Source organism: Falco biarmicus, chromosome 8, assembly GCF_023638135.1.
Source record: "Falco biarmicus isolate bFalBia1 chromosome 8, bFalBia1.pri, whole genome shotgun sequence".
Taxonomy (NCBI): Eukaryota; Metazoa; Chordata; class Aves; order Falconiformes; family Falconidae; genus Falco; species Falco biarmicus.
Genome location: NC_079295.1, coordinates 66,188,855 through 66,212,804, shown reverse-complemented (window position 1 = coordinate 66,212,804; position 23,950 = coordinate 66,188,855). Strand labels below are relative to the sequence as shown.

At 52.3% G+C, this 23,950-nt stretch overlaps 2 protein-coding genes across 6 annotated transcripts in view; one reads left to right on the top strand and one right to left on the bottom strand.

The window, feature by feature from the left end:
* FGF1 (fibroblast growth factor 1) overlaps window positions 1–14,887 on the bottom strand; it is a 31,965-nt gene extending 17,078 nt beyond the window's left edge. Inside the window, exon 1 of one of the 4 annotated variants that reach the window (XM_056348082.1) lies at window positions 13,921–14,887. The gene's annotated coding sequence lies outside the window, so the exon portion shown is untranslated. Of the gene's footprint in view, window positions 1–11,420; window positions 13,052–13,920 lie in introns of those variants that run through there. The other 3 variants (XM_056348085.1, XM_056348084.1, XM_056348081.1) reach the window with 3 other exon arrangements.
* Window positions 1–23,950, top strand: part of ARHGAP26 (Rho GTPase activating protein 26) — a 211,390-nt gene that overhangs the window by 15,192 nt on the left and 172,248 nt on the right. The window contains exons 4-5 of one of the 2 annotated variants that reach the window (XM_056348079.1): window positions 66–130; window positions 926–1,029. The gene's annotated coding sequence lies outside the window, so the exon portion shown is untranslated. The remainder of the gene's footprint in view (window positions 1–65; window positions 131–925; window positions 1,030–23,950) is intronic. The other variant, XM_056348080.1, reaches the window with a different exon arrangement.

Sequence of the window (23,950 nt, the reverse complement as noted above, 5' to 3'; positions counted from 1 at the left end):
CAAAATTTTATTCTGTGCAATAAAGCTCTTATGCCCAGGGGCTGATCTGTTTCTCCTCTTTGCAGCATGTCCCATCTGAGCCCTCTGGTCCCACCCCAAGCAAAACCTCCTGCTGATGGTCCCATTTCAGGTACATGCCTGGTCACCCTCTCTCAGCCACAAGGCCATGCCAATCTCTCAGCACTCAGATGGGTCCGAAATCTCAGTATGCTGTTGCTAATAAGGCATGAAGCTCAAATTGGGACCTAAAAGTAGGAATTTTCACATGGTGTCAGATGCAACACTTCTTGCAGCTGGCCCTCTGAAGGGTGGCCAAGTTCAATCAAGGGTTGGCTCAAGCTTCAAAACTGGGATATGAGTTTGGGTTCAGACTTTATGCCATGTTGTTCCCCAAAGCAGAAGAGGATGTTGGAATTGAGGGTTTCATCTCTAGGCCAAGTGAAACCCCACATCCATCCTCATGGTTAACCATCAGTAGACATATCATCACTCAGAAATCGAGCTTCCTCCAGCATAATCTCAGTCTTGGTTGTTCCAAGGAAAATCACTTGGGTTTTGGGTTTACCGTAAGCTCAGCAGTGATTTACTATGCTGAAAATGGGCAGGGAGTTAATTACATTCATTCTGAAATATTTGTATAAGGACTATATAGCTTGTCTTGTTAAGTTCTAAGAAAAACTGGCTGGAAGAATTCTGTTCTTAATTCTGCTGCTCAAGATCTTATTTTAAATTTAGTACCTAGTAGCTATGGATGCAAACTTCTGGTTTTTTTCTCTGAGCTGCCTGAGGAGACAGCTTGGGCTGTGTTTTCCTGTGCACACTGTTTCTCAGTAACTTAACAGTGTGACAAAAGCTTGAGATTGTAATTGCTATTACCAGGAAAATCGTCCAATAAATAATAATTTTCTTATCTGTGTAACTTTAGGGCTGGAGAAAATGCCTTCCCGTGTAAAACTGCAGCGCATAAGAGCATGCAAGGAGAGTTTCAAGTGTAAGACTGGAGCAAGAGAAGCTCAAAGCTGAATATTGGTAAGTGCAGATGAGCGGGTCAGCAAAAAACCCTGGAATAATTAGCGGTGGATAACTAGCCACTGGAGTAAGCTAGTGAGAGAAGCTGTGCATCTCCACCTCTTGCTGTCTGTAGAGCCAGATGGGTCACTTCTTTGTCTTCAGGCAAAAATTGGGAAGCTGTCAGTTCCAGGCAGCGGGTGACTCTGGAGGCCCACGGACACTGCTATTTGTCACCCTCATTTGCAGCCTAGAAAGGAGCATGAATCCCATGCCGGGATGTGCCAGACCTTGGTAGAAGATACAGCCCTAATTCTGGTCCTCCCTGTCCCAGAAAGGGGCACGTGCATCCATAAAGAGGTGGGCACCAATTTGGTCCTTGCTGTGACACCTGTGAAGAAGGCAGTGTGACCGCAAGCTGCATGTCAGCAGGCAGGAGCAGGCAGCCGCTTCTGCACTGCTCCAAGGAAAACACTGCCCTGCCTCAGACACTGCTGCGGGTTTCCATAATGGTACTCTCAGGGGCAAGGGGGTATTTTTTGAAGGCTATTCTACCCTTTCTGACGTCCATAAACAACAACCAACCATAAAAAGCACATTGCAGCAGAGAAGTCTGCAGTTTTAACTACCTGATGAGACTCAGCTGCTGTAGCAGAGCACTGTCTGCAGAGGTGACACCCACGCTGTTTATTTCCAGCTCCTGAGTGGGCAGTCTAGAGACATGGGGATGTTTGTCGTGCCTGGTGTTTTCACAGCTGGTTTGGGGGAAATCTATGGGATCAGGCTGGCCCACAGGGATGCAGCTGAGGATGCTAGACACAATAGGAGCCAGAAAGATGCCCTGGATCATCTAATTGGAAAAAAAAGCCAAACTACATCAAAAAAATCTAGGATAAAAAAGGCAGCCTTGCGGTTCCCATGGGATGCGAGCATTGCCATCCGGGCTGTGCTGCAGTGGTGCCGGGACACGGGGCTGCTTTACAGGCTGGGAATAACCAGAGTGCCAGGAGCAGGCTGTAGTAATCTGCCTGCAGGGACTCTGCGTGTTGATGTTAATGTTTCACATGTTTATGGGGTGTCTCCTTCCCAGCACAGTTCATAAGACATTTGTCCTAGCTCAGCTGAATTTTTTAAAAATTATGTAAATGCACCCCTCTATGTGCAACTTTCCCCTTTGAAACCTGGCTGGTCTTAGGGCACAAGCATCCCCTATTCACAGAGCGACATGGGCAGGAAAGGGTTGATCCAAGCTGTGCTCACACAATAACATCCCCCCAAACGCCTGATGCTGCCAGCTGCCTGCCACAGGCAGCAGGAGCTGGTCAGTGAGCCCCGAGGTAAGCTCCGGCTCCGCACCCCAAAAGCAGCCACTTGCAGCAGCCTTGGGCATGCAGCCCCCAGCCTGGAGAGGGGCGAGGGATGCAGCTCAGGAGCAGGGACTGCACCGCACTGTGCCAGCTCCATGGCTTGGGGAAGAGCAGCTGCCATCCCTGCTTGCCCAGCTGGGGATGCCATAGCCAGAACCCTGATGGGTTTTTATCCGTTTCTTACTTGGGAGCCGCACATTCAGCCCCCACGCTGGGGTGCAGGGTCCCCAGGGAGTAAAAGAGCATCCCCTGACTGCCTGCACCACTCGCTGTGGTTCCTGCGGCAACCGCACAGAATTGTGTCCACATCGGGTTAGGTGTAAACTACAAAACCCCCATTTAGAGTTTGCCAGTTAGTAAACTCTTGCCATCAGTTGAAAGTTTTTTAGAACACCCCGCAGCAAAGGGAATATTAAGGAAGGGGAAGGGAGGGTGATTTACTTGGTGTTAAATACTTGCATTTTATGTCCATGAGTTGACCTGCAATTGAAACACAGATATAAAGGGGGATGGAAATTCCAGTGGAAAATGTACCCAGTTGAGTAGTATTCCTCTGTATACATAAACATGCCCTGTGAGGATGTGCAGCTGTTAGAAAATTAACAAATGACCTCTCTGGGGAAAAAAAAGAATGATCGGAGGAGTGGGTGAAAGGCAGGGCAGCTTTGGGGAGGCTGTGGGAACGGCCCTGTGCGAGGTCCAGGGGCAGTTTGGAAATGCACAGAGGCAACAAGGTGGTCTGTCTCCTGCTTGGATATTGCAGGGATGCAAAAGGCTGCCTGTGCTCACAGCTGCATGCATGCCTTTGTCCCAGGCAGCATGTGGCAGGGGAGATGTGTAGAAAGCAGCCAGGTCATCCAGCACCGAGCTCTGGTGACTGGCACAAGTTTCAGGGGGTTTGTGGCTGCAGGGTCTCTGGTAAATGCAAACGGTTTAGATCTGGAGTTCATCTTCTGATCCCTCGCTGAGATTTGTCACGGTAAAGATCTCCCCCTCCTGTCTGCCCAGGCAGTGCGGGATCAGAGCAAACAGTGAAATAACTTGGTCTGGGCTCCTGCTCTTTTTCTCTGACCTGAGCACAGATCAGACAGGCTCAGCGTGCAATTTGGGGGCCACCCGAGCAAATGAGGGTGACTGTGTCCCAAAGGACGACTTGCAGCTGGCAGACCCTAGGGTGGGGTTGGCACCTGTATGGGCAACTGTCACCTTGTACGGGCCACCACCAGGGCTGATGCACCTCAGGGTGGTCAGTGCCTCTCGCAGGACCCAGGGAAGGGCCCTGATGGGCAGAAGAGCACTGTCTTGCAGTGCCAGGAGATCACGCCTGGCCCTGCCACTCTGCCCATGCAGAGGGACACATGGGCAGAGGAGGAGGAGGTGTGAGTGCGGTGAGGAAGGGCATGGGCAGCACTGGGCACCAGGAGGTTGTCCCAGAGCAGTACTGGTGATGCCTGAGGATATCTCTGGAGGAGAAACCGTCCTGCCAAGGTGTCCGATAGTGGTCTTAGGGCAGCAGTGAGAGCTGCTCTGGGAGGTGCTGCTGGCGAGCTCAGGCTTTCTGCAGAAATAAGGTCCCTGCACAGGCGAGTGCTGGCAAGGCTTGTCTGCAGGTGGGACAGGCAGATTTACTAACTCCAGAGGCGTGGGAAGAACAGATCCAAGGTCAAGGCTGACACCCAGATTTCAACTCTTGAAGCAAAGATCTAAATTAAGAGCCAGAAGCAAGGCCAGACTTTATGAGCACAAGCAAGTCGTGAGTCATTTATGAACTGTGTGTCTAGACCATTGTGGGCAAAGTGCAAATCTTTGGGAAGACAACTCAGAGAGGACAACAACAGTCCAGAAATAAGTCTGAAGGGGACACAAGGGTTTTGGATGTCACCTTGTGAATCAGCAGCACGGAGCCACGGCTGGGGCTGGACCCTGGGCACAGCAGCTATCTCATCTCCCCCACCCTGCAAAGCACTTTGTGCAGAAAGCCCTTTTCTGCCTCTTTTCTGGCCTTTGTCCTCAGGGTTAGCTGTCAGGCGTGGATGCCTCAGGCTTGGAAATGCTGCCTATGAGATGTCTGCTTGGTCCATCCCCGTGCAGCCTGCTCATACTGCATGCTTTCCCTGGGCAGGGGAGCGGGTTTGGGATGCAGGGGCAGCAAGCACCCCAGTAAGGGGATACACACCCCAGTAAAGGGGTACATGGGCAGCAGGCACCCTGGTAGGGGGGTACACTGGCAGCAGGCACCCCACTGCAGGGGAGCTGTGCAAGGTGGCAGGTCAGAGCAGCTTTGCATGGTTTTCCCAGCCGAGTATGTGGCAGCGGGGATGCATAGCTGGGAGGGTTTGCCACTTTCGTGCCAAACCCACAGGCTGTGAGCGGTGGCAGGGAGCTGTGCTGTGCCCTGTGGGCAGACAGAGCATGGCAGCTTGTACACCTGGGCTGGAAGGAAGAAGGCTGTAATTGCTCAGTGACCGTAATTATTGCCCTGTGCCATAAAGCCCGGCACTGGGCAGTGGGGCAGTGCCCCATGGCTGCAGGAGCCCCAGGCTTTCTTGCTCAGTGTGAGGGATTCCCTTCTGTGCTCCTTGGGTTTCCAGCTTTCTGGAATAGCTGCCTTTTTCACAGCAGTAAGTGACCCTGTGTACAGTGTTGGTTTGGTCACCAGATCACTTTAACTGCTGTTTTCCTCCTCTTCTCTCCTCTCATTTTTATCTCTCTTTTTCTGCTGGCACCACTCGGAAGGATGCAGTTTTTCCGGGGTGATTTCATTCCTCTTAAAGTGCCTCTGTCTCTTCCTGGGAAGGGTCAGACCCGGGAGTTTGGGAAACCACAAACAGAAGGAGAAAGGGGGCTCTTCTGATTCGTTTTTTAATTATTGAAGACCCAGAAGAGTGGATTTTGTTACTTTATTAAAGCAAAGGTTAGGCTTTCAGCTGGACTATGGATGAGTGTTAAGATGCTGTGCTGAGGTTAATAGAGTAATATTTAGCAATGTATTAGCTATTCTTGAAAGGAATTCATAGTTATTAAGCATGGCACTCTTTGAGGGCCTGTGTTAGCCTGTATCTGCCACACTTAGCAGCTGGGAAAATGAAGCATTTTTTGTTATGCTGTTTTCATTAGTGCACGAGCAAGCTTTTAGAAAGAAAAGAAGGGCTTGTGTTGGCCAGTTTTGTTACCTTCAGATGCCAGGTGCTCTGCACTCTCAGACCTGTCTCTGCCTTCTGCCCTGGCTGAAGCCCATTGCTGCCTCCGACCCAGGCAAGACCTGGGGGTCCCCATACCCCAGGAGGGCAGTGCCACCCCGCCACCTTAAACAGGGTACACTTGCAGCATTTAGAGTATGTAAAATCTGTGAGTCACAGATTGTTTCTGCAACTGCTCTGCAAAGCCTCAGCATCTGCTTGTGTTCTCCAGCAGCATTAAAACAACACTGCTCTTGGAAACAAGGCAAAAAATAGTAACTTCCATCACTGAGAAATACTGAGTCAGGCATCTTTCTTCTTTAACAAATGAGGAGAGAGGGAGGATTACTGCATTCATGAAGGCCACACAACATGCCAGGGCAGAGATACCATGACAAAGCAATAGTGTCTCTCACTCGCTCGCTGAACTGGTTTTCAACAAATTCTTCAGCCAAGAAATTTCTGTTGTGAGCCATTTAGAATGACAAATTCAGACAGGCCTCCAGTCCAAATGATACTCACTTACAGTTCTGCAGTGGCAGAGAATATGTACAGGTTTTCTAAAGTTCATTGATTCTAAAGGTCAAGACAAATCATTGCTTGCCGTGTTCAAGGGGGGGTAATGCATCAGTACCCAGAGTCAGCCATGCCAGAGCAGCCTGTGAGGGGCAGGCCAGGCTTTACCATGCACCTCCTTGGAATATATGTTCTTCTTTAGGGAATATTTACTAAAAGGGTTTGTAAGATACAATGCAGGTGATGCATCTTGAGGACCTGGTTGTGGTCTCTCTCAGTTGCACAGGCAAATATGCCCCAGTCACATATCACTCTTCAGCTTGTCTCTGGTGGCAGCCGGCTCATCCAAAAAACTTCAGGTCTGGGGCTGTCCAGCACAAAAGCCTTGAACCCCACCCTGCAGCTTTGCCCGCACTGGGGGCCATGCCCCTGGGCCCCTCACCTTGCCTTTATTCTGCCACTCTGCTTATGAAAGGTAGAAAATGCTTCCCTTGAATCTACTCCAACTGCAAAAATCCTGGTGGCCATGACCTTCCCCGTGGATTGAGCCTGCACTGGGGCATCATGGTTAGAGAGATCCCAGTGATGGGCAGGCTTTGCCTTCTGGGAATTTATCAGGGTGATAGGTGCTTTGACCTGTTCTTAATGCTCATTTTTCTCCACCATTCCTTGCAACCTCTTATTTCTGAACCCTGATTTAGAAAGGGGTACATTCATCTCATCTAAACTCCTGTGATTTTGGGGGTTATGAAATTAAGGGTGATTAAAGTGGGGTTGTTTGCAATGGGTGAATCTGTTTGGCATTCCTGCATCTAGCATTCCCGCAGTTCTGGAGAGGAATGTGCTGCTCTTGCAGGTAAGAAGCTTGATGAAGACAGACCCAGCTGTATTTTCAGAGGTCACTCTGCAATTACCCCTAACTGGTGTCTAAACAATACAGGGTGAGGCTGGCACACCCACTCTGATGGGAGGTGCCCCAGGACCTTCAGGGCTGCCAGGGGTCAGGGCATCGCCTGCCACCTTCCCTGTGCCTTCCTGCAGCTCTTGCCCGCTCCCATGGCCTCTCGTGATGGATCGCACACTGAAACAGCGCCAGGCTCCAAGAGGCAGCAGCAGCTCTCCTTTGATAATCTTATTTCCTGCTAAGCAGAAGCCAAAAACTAATAGGAACTTCTGTAATAGGCATGTGCTCCCATGCATTTATTCCTCAGCCCCCTCACTCTTTGGCTAGCAGCCCTGCAGCAGCATGCAGGGACATGGCTGCATGCAGCCATGCCCTGCACCACTCCTCCACACCATGCTCCCACTGATGGAGCCGCTTGTGCTCCGCTGCTCCCAGGGGGGTGAGACAACCTCCCCCTCCCCAGATATGAGTCCTGGGCTCTTCCAACACTGCAACATGAGCACAGCAGAGCTTTGCAGTGGCTGGGGGTGGCATTTGCACCTAAAGGTGACACCAATATTTGGGAAGTGGCAAGTCCAGGGAGCCTGTGAGGTTCAGAGGCTCAGGAGATCTGGGCTTAGAAAAGGCTCTCTGAATTGTACCAGCATGTGCGAATCTGCTCTTCTGTTCTGGGGGGGGGAGGCAAAAAAAAAAAAAAAAAAGCATAGTTTATCTGGCTGTTAAAGGGGTGCTTGCAGTTATTTTGGTGTGGGTGGTAGGGAAGGTGCCTCTTCACCCCTCCTTCTCCACTGAAATCACCATCAGGCATTTGCTGGGAGAGCTGGGATTCATGGGCAGGGGTGCCTGTGTCCCATCTCCAGCATGAATGGAGTGGGTGGGCTGGCCCTGAGAGCATCTGGTGTAATGAGTGCCCAGCCAGGTGGTAACCTAAGCCTGGAAACGGTCTAGGTTGGAGCCTGCGGGGCATGGGACATGGGATTTGGGATACAGGATGTTACAGCTGACCCACAGGATGCAGGCACCACCGGCCACCCTCCTCAGGCACGCACCAGTCTGCAAAGCCTTGGCCAAGTGCCTGAAAGCAGATGGACTCTGGCCCAGCACCATGTGAACTGCCCGAACCAAACAGCCAGGTCTCGGTGGGACAGGAGGCTGCCAGCTGGCACCGCCAGGGTTATGCTGGGTCTGGCCAGACAGGCAGCAAATATTGCTCCTTGCTCCACAGCTGTGCCACCTCCCATGGCAAACAAGCACTAGAATATTGTATCTGTCCTGTTTGGAGGAAGATCACCCAGCACCCCCCAGCCCTGCACAATCCCAGCATGTTTGGCAAATGGAAGCAAATATTTGCAGACAAAAAAGACTGAAAGGGAAAAGCCAAGACTGACCAGGCCAGACAAAGTGAGTAAGAAATAACCCTTGATCCCCATCCCTGTGGGTGTGCAGAGCCAAGGGAGGGTGGTGCAGTGCAGGTGAGGGGTTTTACTGCACAGGATGCTAAGGAAAACCACTCTGCAAAGCGGACACATGATCCTGCAGCAGGGCCACAGAAGGGGTGTGCGTGGCCATGCCGGCACTCACAGCAAACCTTGTCTTGAGGATGGTCATGGGTGCCCCGCGAGTGGCCGAAGCCCTGCAAAACCAGGGCATCCCACAGCCAGCCTGGGTTCCATGGGCAGCACGACGTTGGGATGGACTCCACCACCAGCTAGCAAATATACCATTAAAATAAAAATTGCTGATTGCTCCCTCATTGAAATGTTACAACTTTCTTTAATTAATACCCTAAAGCTAGGCTTATTTCCTGCTGAAATGTGTGTGCTTGCGGTTCAGGATTGCAGTGTCTATGAAAAGTCCTTCTTTGTGCCTTCCTCCCCAGACTGTGGCTTACACAAGTACCAGCTGGCTGAGAAATGGCTGAAATAATACGTGGTTTGGTTGGGTTCCTGCTCTAATTAAGGGCCACGTCCAGCACCTAGGAGGTGGTGACAACTGCACTCAGCTTAAAGGAGGCTGGTTTCTGCAGGGAAAGGACAGCAGTTCTTCCAAAATGACCCTAGGAATTTTCCTGCAACAGGTAGACAGCCCCAGTGGGGAGGAAAAGCTGGGAGTGCAGAGGAGTGGGAAAGGTCCTTCCTAAGTTCTGTTATTTTTTTAATTTCTGACGGCATTGAAGGAGAAAACAAGTATATAAGTAGGTGCTTGAAATTCTGATTTTGGTCTCTTCTATGACTGCATCATTGGAAGCACATTAAAATAAGAAGAGAGAGACTGCAATAAAACCACCTCAGCTATTATCCCTATGAGCCTTGTGACTTAGCCCTAACTCCTCATTACCGCTAGGCTCTGAGCTGCTAACTGCTATCTAAGCCAAACCAAAGATGCCAAATATAAAGACAAATTGCTGCAGTTGCCCAGGTTGGGCAGGCACAGGTGCTGTGCAAGGCTGAGCCTCTGCACACCCCCACCGCTCTCTGGGGCCACATCTGCTCCCCTTCCACCTCCCTGAGCGTTTTGGCTTGTTTGTGCCACTTAACACAATGGCTGATAAAGCATTGACTCAAAGCAGAGAGAGGGAGACACAGAGCTAACAGCTCCCCATCACCTCTGTGCCAGAGGGCAGGGGTCCTGGGCACCGCAGGGCTTCAGCTTTAGGAGCAGTGGGCAGGAGCTGAACACATGCAACTGACAGGGAATCAAGTGAAAGGAGCCGTAGCCAGCTGCATGATGAGCTGCCTTGGTTGGGAGGAAGATTAAGGTCTCAAGAGTGGGAGGAAGGCCAAAGTCGTTTGAGGAGCCTGGGAGGGAAAGTCTGTCCCCTGGGCTGGGGTGGAGCTGGGAAGGAAAGTTTATCCAAAGGGCTTGCAAAGCTCTGGGTCTGGCTGGAGACCTTGGTGGACCTGAACTCTCTCCAGCCCTAATCCAAAGTGCATGCTCCTGTGCATCCTGAGTGCTCTGGAGAAGGTGAGGCTGACCCAGTGTTGGAGGGAGAACAATTGGACATTGTGCTGCCTTATCGCCACTGAGCCCAGTCCTGCCCTTAGGAACCGATTAAACTTTAGACCCCTGTTTGTGCAGATCTTCCCATATGCCTCATGTCCTCTCTGAGGTGATTGCTGCAGGGGTTGAGAGGTGCCTGGGCTTCCCATTACCACCATTAGCACCCCACCTCCCAGCCAGTGCATCTAGTCCAGGAGCCAGTGGGGACAGGCATGATTTTGGGGTTCTTGCACACAGCTTTCACTGGAGAAGGGAGCAAACCCTGCAGCAGGCTGGCGAGGTGATGCTCCCACCAGGGTGGCCACAGCAGCTATCCAGGCTGCTGATGGGGCTGGGGGTATGTGCTGGAGGGTACTGGTACCTCTGAGTGATGGGCAGGGCTGGGGGTGACAGCTCATGCACAAGACCCTGAGGCACTGTCAATGTGCCACCCCCATGGCAGCAGCTCCCTGAGCTGGATGGGTCACACTGCGTGCTCAGCCTCTGAAGCCCCTGGGCAGGTCAGGGCAAGGAGTGTGTGCCCAAAGCGAGGAGCTGAGCCAGCTCAGGGTTCATCTTTGCAAATGGCACAGGCATGGAGTGGGGTGTTGCTGGCGTCTGGCCAGGGAACCAGAAAAGTCATACAAAATTAATTTTACCTGCTTTGCTTCCATCTTGTTCAACCATTGCTTTTACTCATTTTCTTACCTCCCTCCCCAGCATTTCTCAGCCTGGATGCCCTGGCCTCTCCCTGCCATTGGATGGCCCCAACTGAAACCACCCATCCCAAATGCTGCTGGGGCCTGAGAACACAGACCAGCCACGGGGCCATGGCACTGGAGCAGGAGAAGGAAGTGATGCTCAGCGCTTACCCCTTTGGGCAGGAAAAGGTTGTAGGGAGCTGAGGTTGGCTATGCACAATTACTTCTAGTAACAGCTGAACTTACAAAATCTTACGCAAGTCAAAAAATATTTTTCAGTAGGACTTGGGTGTCTAGTCAGAGTAGGCCCAAGGACTTTTTTTTTTAAGGAGACATACCTTTTTTTTCAGCAAAAATGAACCATTTTATAGTGGTGTCACTTTAACAAATTGCCTGTTTGGTTTTTCTTGGGTTTTTGTTTGGTTGTTTGGGGTTTTTTTAATGGTCCAAATATTGTGGTTTGCAGTTTAATTTCTTTTAATAATGTGACTCAAATTCTGATCCAGGTTTCTGCCCAAAGCTTTAAGTTAATTTGCAGTAATTTTGACATTGCACTTCGAAATGACACTCCTGGTTTTTAGACCCTTCCCCTCTCCCTGGCACAGCGGTCTGCAGCCACTTGCTGGGTTTGGGGGTCTTTGGCCAAGTCAGGTGGGGAGCAGTCCCCCTGCAGCCCCCCGGCTCTCCCCGGGGAGGGGACCTGTCCGCTCGTCCCCCGCCCCCGCCTTCCCCACCCCCACCCCGCCCCTGCGGCCCCGGCACCTACCGCCGTCCTCTGGGCTGCGGCTCCGCGTGCCCTTGGGGCAGAAAGGAATAAAATAAAAAGAAAAAAAGGTGCCGAAGAGCTGGCTCTGGGCGGCGGGCGGGCGGGCGGCTGCCGGAGGGGAAGGGGCGGCGAGCCCGATCGCATCCACCCCCCTTGTAGGGCGCTCAGCCTCGGAGCGAGCGCGGCCGCTCACCTGCCCGGCAGGATGCGGCAGCTGCCTGTGCTGCCTGCGCTGCCCGCGCTGCCCGGACTTGGCTCAAGCCGGCGGGCGGGGGCTGGTGTTGAGCCTCCATCACCAAGGGAACGGCGGGCTGCGGCGCGGCTGGGCACTAGGGAAAAAAACCCCAACCAAAAAACCGAAAAGCTGGAGGAAAAGCAGGGCTGCTGTTCCTGGCTTCTCCCGGCCCCACCCCGGTGGTCCATGCTGCTCGGTGCGAGCGCCGATTACTTCAGTGCCCTCCCAGGGATGGCCATAAACCCCTTCGCCCCGATCGGCCCCGGGTGCACACAGGCAGTGGGAACGGGGGTCTCTGCCCGCCTCCGTGGGGCAGCCGGCGAGGAGGGGCTTCGGCAGGTGGCTGCCGCAAGGCTCCGCCGGCATTAACACTGGCACCATGCTGCGGGATGGGGAGAGCTTGGCCTTAAAGGCCGAAGCGCTGTCGAGAGCACTGTCAGCCTGATAAAATGGGGCTCCATCTCCCCAAGGCTGAGGCTGCCTCGCCAGAGCCAGTGCCAATGCTGGCCCTGTGGCAGGGCTCTGTGCTGAGGGTGCCAGCGGTGGGGTGGTGGGGTGCAGACGGTGCAGCATGCGGAGGCTGCAGGTTGCTGCGTGTCACTGGGCTGCAGCATTAAAGAAGCAAAAGTGATGACCTCACAGCTTGGCCTGCCTCCACGAGTGCTTTGATGTGTTGGTTAAGCTGTGTTATCTAAGGCTCGCTTAGAATAGGCTTTTAGTCCTGGCTCACATGGAGCCTGTGTATGTGGACAGACAGTCTGGACTGAAAGTATACTGAGCCCAAACGTTTTGATAAAAACGTATTCAAAATGACTGCAGTTAACAGAACTGATGGGGACAGCTCTTAATGCATCCAGCAGTGCAGGTGGACTCTGGGCCTCCCTGGAATATCAGTATTCTGGGGCTGAGGGGGGTCAGTTTGAACAAGCCCACACAAGATTTCCTCCTGCTATTTCAGACACATGTTGAAAATAGAAACTAAAAAAAAAAAAGAAAGATAGAGCCAAACATTTCTGAATGTTAAAAATGCACAGCCCTGGCTTGGGCTTGGGCTTTGCTGGATGAAAGGCATCGGGGTTGTTAAGATATGAGGAATATTAGGAAATGCTGCTCCATTTTTTGATGCAAGGAAGCATCCCCCTTGTTTCAGAGCTGCAGGGAGGCTGCAACCCCTCCCTGCATCCCTGACCCTCCCTGCCTCTTGCCTGGCTCTCCCTACACCCCTGTTGTGGTTGGCATTTGGCAGCTCTGATGCTGTGTGGGCCACAGGGCGCCGCTGACGGCATCCTGCCAAATTTAGCCTTGTGTCCTTTTTCTGCCCATGCTGAGGGCAGCTGTCCCCCGGACAGAGCCAACAGCTCTACGCAAATGCAGAGCAAACACCTGCTTCAGCAGCAGGCTTCTGCACTGTCACTAGAAAGATGAGTAGAAGGTCCCTGCACCAAGTGCCCAGGCCGAAGCCCAGGCGCCAGTGGGTGCCCTGCTGCCATGCTGCGCTGCATGGAGAGCCAGCAGGGGACAGGGTCATGCCTTCACAGCCAGCGCTGCCTCCTCCCGCCCTCCCCAGCCCAGCCCAGCCTGGGAAGCCCCACTTCCAGCAGATGCCTGTGTTATTTCCCAGACTGTTGGGCTGGCTGGCTGGCTCCTGCTTCTGCTTGGGGTGAGGAACCTCCTCACCTCACTGCCTCAAATGTCCGTGGGCCTCCTCAGCTACCATTCCCATAAATAACATACAGTTCTTGGTGATGTTTGGAAGCATGGTAAATAACGAACCATAGAGCTGCTTCCTGCCCCGAGGATGCATTAAGTGCTTCTCTGTGCCTGGCACCCAGCTGCATGCAGGCAGTGCCTGTGTGGGCAGCTGAGCCCCAGCACATGCTGCCCCAGTGGCTCCTCTCCCCCCAAACCACCGTCACACAGCAGGGATGACTTAGGCAAAACTTTCTGCAAATTTAAAGTGAGACCCATGAGATCCCACAGGTCTCAGGCTTTGGTTCCATCCCCCTTGGAGCTGTACTGCTGAAAGGGCTCAGCCCAGCACAAGCTGGCAACAGTGCTGGAGTGGAGGTTGCCCCCCTCCTGCCTCCCTGCCAGCTCCTTGCCTCCGAGCCTGAAGGGAGGAAAAGGAAACCCCAGTTGTTCCCCCAGTGACACACACCCAGCCAAGCCCGCGAACTTGACAAGGAGTTCAGGCACCAGGAACACGCGTTGCAGACCATTTGGGAAGGTGAGGGGGAATTGGGGGATGCTGGAAGAGGCACTCACCTGCCAGGTCAGGGTGCACAGGGCTGGGCAGCGGTGGCAGCAGCGCAGTCAGCAGCACGGTGAGCGCAGCTGGGAGGCAACACTGCTGACCTGCACTGAGGCAGGCCGGAGCTGCCTGGGGTCACCCTGCCCCTCGCCCCACTCCCCAGGGGCCAGGCAGCTCCCGCAGCGATGCACGCCCGCACCTGCACGCCCTTGCAGTGCTCACGGGTGGCTTCAGAGCAAGGCAGTGTCCCTCAGATAGGCGCAGGTATCGGGGCTGTGCCAGATCCTGGGCAAGAGCTGGCATCAGCCAGCAGGCACTGTGGTGCCAGGGAGCAAAGCAGCACTGTGGCTGGTGGTGTGGGCCGCCTCTCTGCACCCACATAGGACAAGGAAGTATGGATAATCCTTTGCCTTGCTATTTTTTTCCTCTCATGTGATCTTGTTTTTGGACTGCTATTTTGGGGCTGGACTCCAGCCCAGGTGAAAGACAAGGATTTAATCCAGCCTGCCTCCCCCATTGCCCGGAGGGCCTCCCAGGACCTCTGCCTGCCTGCCTGGAGGATGGGGTTAAACCCTGCTGCCACCTCACATTCTGTGTGCGCTTACCAGTCCTTTCCCTCTCTTGCTTCGAAGCTGCTTCTGCCCCCAGACCACTTCTCTGCCATCAGGCGGTGACAGAAAACAGGCTGCTGTGTGCATGCTGTGCCCAGCTGCCCCACTGCCCTGTCCTGTGGTCACCCCCAGCCCCAAGTCCCCCAGGGCTCTTGCTGCAGCGTCGAAGTCTCCCCAGCACTGTTTGCCCTCTTTCTGCCCATTTTTACCCCAGGAAACAGCCTGTCAGGAAACTGACAGGAGATAAATAAATTTTTAAAATGCTTGCGGCTTGCAGTAGCCTTGACATAAACTGTTGTGGGGCCAGACCCTGCTCATCACCGCTTGTGTGCTGGTTGTGAGCATCCCACCAGCGCTTGGAGGAGATGGGTGTGCATGGCCATGGGGGAGGTGGGGGGCTGCTGGGGGTACCCACACATGATGTGCAGGAGGCATGCACATGTCCTGCCCATCCTTGCCCTGGGGACAGGTCCTTGGGGACATCCTGGTGCTCTGGCCCCACACGCTGCACTGGCATGGCTGACCAATCACATTTATGTCTTCCATCTCTCAGGATGAAAGCTGAAGGGTGCCAGTGAGGCGCTGGGGAAGGGCAGCCTAGTTCTGCTGGCTTAGTGGGTGGCAGGAGCTACCCTCTGCATGGGAAGGAGTGGGGCATAGTGAATGCCTGGGACAGGACACCATGTCTTGCCTGCCTCTACATGCACGTGTTGCATGTGGATACATCTGTGCCCTTTCATGCTGGGTGGCAGGAGGAGTGGATGCTGTCACAAGGTGTTTGGTTACCTAAATTAGGTCCTTGCAGGAAGAAAACTCATTAAAGGTCCCTGTGCTGAAGGCCAGAGGTGCCTGTGTGACAGGGCTGGTCCTGCTGGGGACTTCCTGTACTGTACAGCCAGCCCAGGGCAGGGACCAGGGAGAAGGGTCTTGTTGGGAAGGGGTGTGTGCACAGACCCACCTTTGCCCAGACAAGCTGAAGCCTCAGAAAGACCTGAATGCCCCTCTCCCCAGGAATTCTCTCCAGCTGAGCTATGGAAGAAGCCAGTTCCAGCAGCTGGTGCTGGGCTGCTCAGCACCGTGGGCTGGCAGCACACAGCAGCACAGGCTGGCTGAAGAGTGGGACCTGCGATGCAAAACATTAATAGTTAGGTATGATTTGGATTGCAGAGAAAAGGGTTATTCCGTATGCATGCTACATCAATGAAAAATTCAGGTCCAGAAATTAGAAACCACTCCTTTTATCAGCCTATTTCATAGTCTTTAGATAACATGTAAAATTGTTTTCTTTTCCTTGCTTCCCGTTAACCAGTTTTATGTGAAATAAAGAGTTGCTCCCTGACACCTGTTAACTACTCTGTTCCCCTTCGGGGGGGGACAGGAACTCCTGACTGTATCACCAGAACCCGGGTAAAAGCTGTTCATCCGCACCGGCTGCACGTTACTAGCTTCGGCACCAACGTGCAGCCGAAAGCTTCTGAGGCCGCGAGGGGGCGCCGCGGGGCCGTGGCGGGCGGGCAGCGAGCGGGGCGCAGCTGGGCACAACTGGAGGGGGAAGCTGGGCACAGCTGGATGGGGCAAGCGGGCACAGCTGGGGCAAACACTGCTGGGGGATGCGGTGCAGCTGAGACACAAGCAAGAGTGTGCAAGGTGGGGGGCTGTGGCACAGACGGGGAGAGCGAGCACCACCAGGGAGGTATAGCTAGGGCCCTGGCACAGCTGGGGTGGCTGTGGCACAGCTGGCAGCTATAGGGGATCTGAGGTCCGTGCAGGTGAGGGTAGTCTCGGCTGCAGCAGCCACAGCTGGAGCACATCTGGTTGGCAGTAGAGCTGGTAGCTGTGGCCCAGCTGGCAGCAGGTACAGCTGGCACTGTGCACATATGGACCCACCTCTGGGTGCCCAGGTTACCTCTGCTGACTCCCAAAAGCCACTGCAGCAGCTCTGGGCTGAGGTTGCCTTCCCCTGTGACCACAGGTAGGGTCAGGCCTCTGCTCTTTCGGGTTGTGGCTGAGGCAATTAGGAAGGAGTTGAAGGTAGGCAGGAAGACTGTTTTTCATTAACATCATCTCATTTACCCTGATTTCTGTCCGAAGCAGTCACTCTCCCAACCAGACAGGCAGTAGAGTAATTCTGTTTGTCTTTTTTGTAGTCTTGTTCTCAGCCCCAGCCTGTTTGCCGGGATCCCTTTGGTCTTTCCTAGTCACTGTTTCCCGGGAGGGAGCACCCCCTCCTGAAGAATGACTTCCATCATTTGTTTTTTACCAGGTGACCTTATATATTGAAACTAATGTTGTTTACTTGCGCTCAGCACTAGTTTAGAGTCACAAACTGATCCCCAAAGGACTCTACTGGATACACTAACCAAATGAGGAATCTTCTGTAATTACATTTCAGGGACAGCAGACATATTCTGATTTGTTTAATATGTGCCATGTTGCATTTGGTACAAATCAGATATGTAACAGAAGCCCTATTACCTTAAAAGTACTGCTGTTGTCAAGTACTGATTTAATTACAGTTTGATATAAAAATAGATCTAGTTAGCTTGACAGAATCCATTTTTCCTATTCCTCTGCTGCCTGGCATTGTTTCTTCCCTCCAGTTCCTGCTCCACTGAGCCCAGTGCCAACCTGCTACCACAGCCTTTTCCCGAGAGTGGCACCAGGCTGGCAGGACACTGTTGCTGAGAGCCCACCAGCACATTTGCTTTTCATTTGTCCCAGTCTTCCAAAAATTACCAAATATAAACCAGAGCACTCAGGAGGCTCTGCAGGACTCAGGTTACCTGGCTCTGGCTGCCTTTAACCTTTCTGACTTTGGGAGCTGCTGACACCCAGATAACTCCTACGGGCAGGGAAGCGGTGCATCACCCACTGCTGCTTACGTCTGCACTGTGCCATAGCTGCTTTTGTTTACAAAACTGACCCAAGGTAAGGCCTGTAGCTGATATCTGCTTGTTATCATCACTTTCCTCTGATTGTTATGTGGTTTCCATAGTTTTCATAGCTGTCCCACATCCCTGGAAGCCATGCCAAGGCAGCTTTCTTCCTGCTTGGGAAACCTCTTTGTTAGCCCAAGCGGTGTCTGTCACTGGCAGCAGCAGCTCTGAAAGGAAGGTGGAAAAGTCCTGTCTACGTATGTCCCCATCAGAGCATGCATCGCTAGAGCTGTCCCCATGCTGTGCCTCTGCCAGGCATGTTGGGGGAAACACCATGCGAGTGCCACAGCTCCTGGGCTGGAGGAAAACACCTCACCTGGGCAGAGCTGCCTTCTTTGGATGCATCTTGTGTAATTTCCCACCACCTGTCAGTGTCTTCCACCTGAGGACAGGGGGCTGCTGCAGGCTCATCCAGCTTTGCGAAGAGCTCACCACGCAGCAGCTGCTTCCAGAGCTGCACAAGGACCTTCCCAGGAGAGCACCATGGGGCTGTGCTCTGTCATCTTCGTCCGGTGGGCACTGAACACCCCTGGCATCCACACCAGCCCCATGGGCTGCACTGAGTGTCAGCCCTGCACCCAGAAGGACAGGGTGGCAAAAGCCTTAAAATACATATTGCTGCATCTGGAAAGCATGTGACGCCCACCACCAGTCCTACCACATTCATATTTCATTGACTGGTTTTGTTTCCCACATGTTTGACAATAGAAACAGATTTTTCTTTCCTTGTTTTGGTGTAAGCAGGATGCAGCCCAGGATTCTGTGATGCTGGCAGGGCTGCGGGTACTGGGTGCAGGCACTGCGGAAGGGCTGGACCTGGCAGGACTGTGCCAGACCCCAGGAGGTCACATGGATGTATGACTTTGAAAGGAGCCCTTCTCTCTGTATGGGTGTCACTGGTTCATTTTTCTTCTTTTGATTTGCTGCCTGAGAAGGTTTCTCTTCCCTCGCTGAGTGTGCAGCAGGAGAGGCAGGGCAGCCCAGGGACCCAGCATGGTAGCTCATTCAGGGACATCAACTCTGCTCATTGCATCATTGGATTTTCTGATCTGAATCCTGGGAGGAAACCAAAACTAGTGCTTCAGTGTCTGGGGGCTGCTCCAGGAGATACCTCAGTGCCCAAAATCTCCAAGAATTCTTAATTTTGTCTTTGTCAGCTCAGCCACTTGTGCAAATAGTGTCAGCCAGGGCTGGCCATACAAAGCAAGGTCAGTTATAAGCTGTTCTCCTGGAACAGAGGCACTTGGAGCTGGCACAAAGAAATCTCTGTCTCTCCTCTTTACTGACATCCTGGCAATTAACCCAGAAAATCTCAGCTTGCCCTTGTCTTGGGTGCTGAGTGTGAGGCTGTGCGGTGCATGGGGCAGCTCTCCAGGCCAGGGGGTCTGGCTGTGTCGTGGTCCTCAGCCACATGGGGAAATGAAGCAGCCAGTGTCTGACTGGGAAGTACAAAATGAATGAGGAACTCACCTGCTTCTAGAAGGAGTGAGGAAAATAATTTGGGTTTTTACACTGAATTAGATTTAAGAAATGTCTGTCCAGAAAACAGCAAAATTAGGAGTCACCTTAGATCAAATGTGGGCAACTTGACATAAACATTGTCAATATTTTTTGGTGCATTTGATTTTTTTCCCCAAAAATATTTTGGGCAAAACATCTGCGCAGTGAGCTAATGCCCAGCAGTGATGGGTCCTACACAGCCAGGCAAAGATACCTGTGCAGCTGCCAGGGCAGGGCTTGCTCCAGAGCCTCCTGGCTCAGGCACCCCACTGGACTTCAATGCTGGCTGCACCGAATGGGCTCCGCAAACCCTCCCCGGGGCCACACCGCAGAGGTCATAGCCAGCATGCCCTGGCCTGAGGGCAAAGCCAGCTGATCCTGGCCGGCAGAGGGGATGCAGGTGGAGCCAGGGAGCTGGTCTTGTCCCTGCAGAACAATGTGTCAGATGCTGCTGCAGGGGACGCGGGGAGCCCCAGCCAGTGCTCGGCTGGTGGAAACTCAGCCCTGCCCTGCCAGGCTCCGGCCTGGCAGGAGCCCATCCTGAGCTAAACACAGCCACCATGAGAAGTGTTTGGTGAGTCAGATAATCTGCAGGCAAAGGCTGTGACAGTCTGCTTGAGTATGCCACGGTATCATTATTAAAAAATGCAATAATTGCATGCCCAGACTGGGCCGATGTACTTGCATGGGGAAGTACTCTTGAATAATTAAGAAATATTCTGTATTCAATTTGCCACTGTACCTCCTAGAGATCAAATTAGTGAAAGATGAATTCAATGTCACAGTAATTTTTTGAATCTTTGTGTTTCTTTTGAACTTCTTTTTTGTTTCATTTTTTTGCTATGTAAAGTCACAGGAAAACCTCACTGCAGCCATTAAAGGCATAATAAGCAAGAAAATCTCTGATACAAAAATGAAAGCAATGGGAAAGAATGTAAGTCATGCTTAAACAGTATTGTAGAAAATTCATTTCATTCAAATCCAACCCACTAGGAAATAAATATTTAATTGTACAGTAAATAACATTTTTATTTTGAGAGGCCCATTTCAAGCCATATCTCACAAGCCAAGTGAATATAAACAGGCATGCAACCCGGCTCGCACAGACCCCACGCCCCCCTGCGTCCTGCCAAGGGAAGGGGAGAACAAAGAAGCCCAAACTGGAAGGAACAAATAGGGCCAGACCCATAAATTAGGAATTGTTACTGGTTTCACAGGGATAGCTTTGTAGGGAAAGGCACTGCTGCTCTCAGGGAACTCGAGTGAGAAGCAACAGAGAAGCAGGAATGGAGAGTGTTGTAGGGGGATGGGCATCTCAGTGCTGACCCCAGGAAGCTGACCCTCAGCCAGGCTGCTTGTCTCCTCTACAGTCACAGGCAGAGCAGGCAGGACACCCTCCTGAGGCTGCTGCGGTGCCCTGCGTGCCCTTGCAGCCAGTAGCAGACAAGGAGCTCTCCAGTCACTTAATGTTTTTAATAGCAAGTGAAATTGCTTCCAATCATCAGTATCTTATCTGCATGCTTCAAGGGCATGTCCTCTGCAATCATTGCTGTGAAAATAAACACAGTGCAGCAATGGGATTTTCTGTGGCAAGGTGAACATGAGGAGGTGGATCTGCTTACTGCGCCCCTGCCCCAATGGCTGTGTTTGCTGAGATGTACTGTGCAGCATGAGGACACTTCATGCCATAACCTTGAACAGATTAAATATATGCCTGGAAAAATAATTGAGATGATGATGATAATTTTGTTCTCCTGCTCCCACAGCTGCACGCCTCATGTGCAGCTAGCTTCAGTCCTCATGTCCCCAGGAAACACAGTGGAGCCACCATACTGATGTGTGGGGACAGGCAGGTTTTCTGGCTGGGCAATACATTTATGTGCTGACGCAGTAAAGCGGGTTAATCAAGGTGTCAGGATCCAGCCCTGCCTCCACTGCAGGCATTGCTGAAATGGTACTGTCAGACCCTACCCATCTCCTTGGAGAGCTCTGAGGTATAGAGAAACATAACGCTGTCCTGGTTTCCACTGGGATAGAGTTAATTTTCTTCTTAAACCATGACAAACCCCATAGAGCCGTAGGTATTGGTACCTTACTGATCTTTACACCTCCCCACAATCAGTTTAACACAATCTGGTATTTACTGTGGCTTGAATTCAAAGCTGCAGTCCCTCTCTGGCTGTGGGCTGCTGGCCGCAGCGACAGGGGCCAGCACACCTTCGCACATCTTCCCGCAGGGCAGCTCCTTGTCTTCCTTCTTACATTCATTAACTTAACAAAGTGCATATCTGTTTCCTGGTTCTTCTTTTCTTTTCTTGTAAGCCAACGCCTCTACAGAGTCTCGGTTCCTCTCCCTTCCAGTTCTTCTCAGTCAGCTGGCTCTGGCCCTCCAGATGCCCTGAGGTCCCCCACTGCACCCAGCCCCTCGGACACTCCTGTGGCTGACCAGGAGAAGAGGCACCCTTCCTGCTCAGCTGCCCTTCCTTGTCTTCTGCTGAGAGAAAGAAAAGGAAATATCAATCCCTGAGACTGCAGAGAAGGGTCCAAATGAAGTGCAGAGCTAATGACAGGCAAGGGTGGCGTGGGCACAGGGTACAGTGACACTGCAGGGTCTGCAGCCTTCCGCAGAGTCAAGCAGAAGGAACCCCAGTGACCAGCTCCTGCTTCCAAACCCCAGCCCCAAGAGCAAACCCTTTTGTCTGGGTTTCCCAGCAAAGTTAGCATAGTTGTGGGGATTTCCACAGGATTTTGGAGATAAGGTTAGCTACTTTTGAAGATATTTTTATCCAGGAAAGGCAGTAGCTCTGCTGTAATTATGAAATTTAAACCAATTTGCACTGAAGCCAACATCAGGGAGTTGATGTAAAGCTGGCACAGGGGCAAAAGGAGCGTGTGTAAGGGGTAGTCACTGGGTATGGGGGAAGAGGAAGATCTCCATCCAGTCTCCAGGAGCAGAGACATATAAAGAGGGAACACGGAGGACTGCAACCACAGAACACAACTGGGAGGAAATTAATATTTACACAGGGAGAGCCAGCCCTTACATCCATCTTACAGGTCGTACCAGTGCTAACACACAGCAGACATTTCTGGAAACCCTCCAAAAAGGAAACTGGAGTCTGGTTTGGGAACTTCTGGTTCTAATTCCTGGAAACACAGCTTCAGCTCAATTTCACAGTGGTTTGTGACTTTTTTCCAGTGGTTATACAAATTTTGGGAAAACATTCCTCTCCTTGGAATTGTCTTATGATAACATAATGCCACTTAAGTGGTGGGAGGTTTCGTACAGCTTCAAACCACCCCAGAAGGCATCTGCAAGTAGTCCCCATCTGCCTTGCATTCCCCGGCAGCTTGCAGTTAGGCAGAGGGATCGTTCAGGACTGTTTATCCACTGCATGTCTGCCATTTTATTGCAGCCTACCACTGTACTTTGACAAATGAAGAAAGCTAGCCTGCAGCATCTGCTGGACTGGGGTTTGAGCTAGCTGCCACGTGCTCTTTCACAGCTGGATCCCTTCTCTGGTCCCTGTGAGCCAAGCAAAGCCAGGAGCAGCACAGGGCAGGGAGCAACACACAGGCTCAAATGCCAAAGTGGGAGAAAACCGAGCTGCAGGACAGGTGAAGGCTCTTCTGCCCTTTGAGCCAGCGCTGGCCAAGGGGAGGACTTTGTTTACATGGAACATAAGAAAGAGATTTTTTATGATGTGGGTGGTGAGTCGCTGGAGCAGGTTGCCCAGAGAGGTTGCAGATGCCCCATCATTGGACGTGCTCAAGGCCAGTTTGGACAGGGCTTTGAGCAACCTAGTCTGGTGAAAGATGTCCCTACCTATGGCAGAGGGGTTGGACTAGATGATCTTCAAAACTTCCTTCTGTGGTTCTATGACTCTGGGCTTCCAGGTGCACTCCATGAAGGGCTCACCCTCTGTGTGTTGCTGCTGGGAGAGCCAGCTAGCAAGAGGGCCCAGCTGTAGGGAGTTGGTGCTAATGGGATACAGGGCAGAGCAGGGTTTAAATGCCACTGCTTGAGGTAGCTGCAGCCTTTAGGTGGTCTTGCAGTGCCTCTGGTTGGGTTGGTTGTGCTGGGCACCCAGCCTGGGTGCAGAGGTGTGCACTGTGGTCCTTGCTGTTGTAGCACTGGGACTGGCTTCCATCATCATCTGAAGACATCAGCTGAACAGTCAAAGGCAGGTAGTGGTGCATGCTGAAATGGGGCATGTAGGTGGTGGCATGTTGGCATTGGGCTTGATGTAGGGGATGTGGCTCTGCTATGAGAGCTCATCTGGGTGAGTGTTGCTGGTATGTACCCTGGCAAAAGTTTGCAGCTGTAGTTGGAAAGGCTTTGATGCCTGGCTCTGCAGTGCTGCATGGTACAGAGCCAAGCCGTTTTGTGGGGCTGAGCCCCTGCAACCCAAAAGGGGGCTTTGGGTATTGGCTGCTCTTGAAAATCACACCCTGCTTGTCCTATGCTGCGCTGCCCCTCTGAAACAGAGAGGCCAAATTTTCATAGCCTTAGAAGTTTAGGTTGTAAATTCAAGTCTTGATTCTGAGCTGCCTCTCTCAACTACTGGTTCACAGCCAATGTTGTTGCAAAACTTCAGTCATGTTATGTTTGTGATGCTCTGGCTCTGGTCGTCAGCAAGGTGCTGTCAGAGTGGTGCCCTGCCAGCTGGCTCTCCTGCATTGAGGTGCACCTCAATGTCACCAGAGTCCAGTGCCCTCAGGGGGCCCTGGCCACCCTGCCTACATCCAGCCTCAAGAAGCTGAACTGGGCTTCTGCAAGAACCTGCCAAGGACTACAGGGTGGTGACTCTTCTCCAAACCAGGAGGGTTTTAGAAGCTTTGCACAGACAGTAGAAGCTGGGAATTGCTTTATGGATTTCATGCAATGCTCATTTTCTTGCCCAGCCACGCAGGCTGGTTTGTCTAGCACAACCAGGTTCTCAAGGCTGCAGCTCCAGCTGAATCTGATGCCTAGGATGTGCAAGACTGATCTTTCT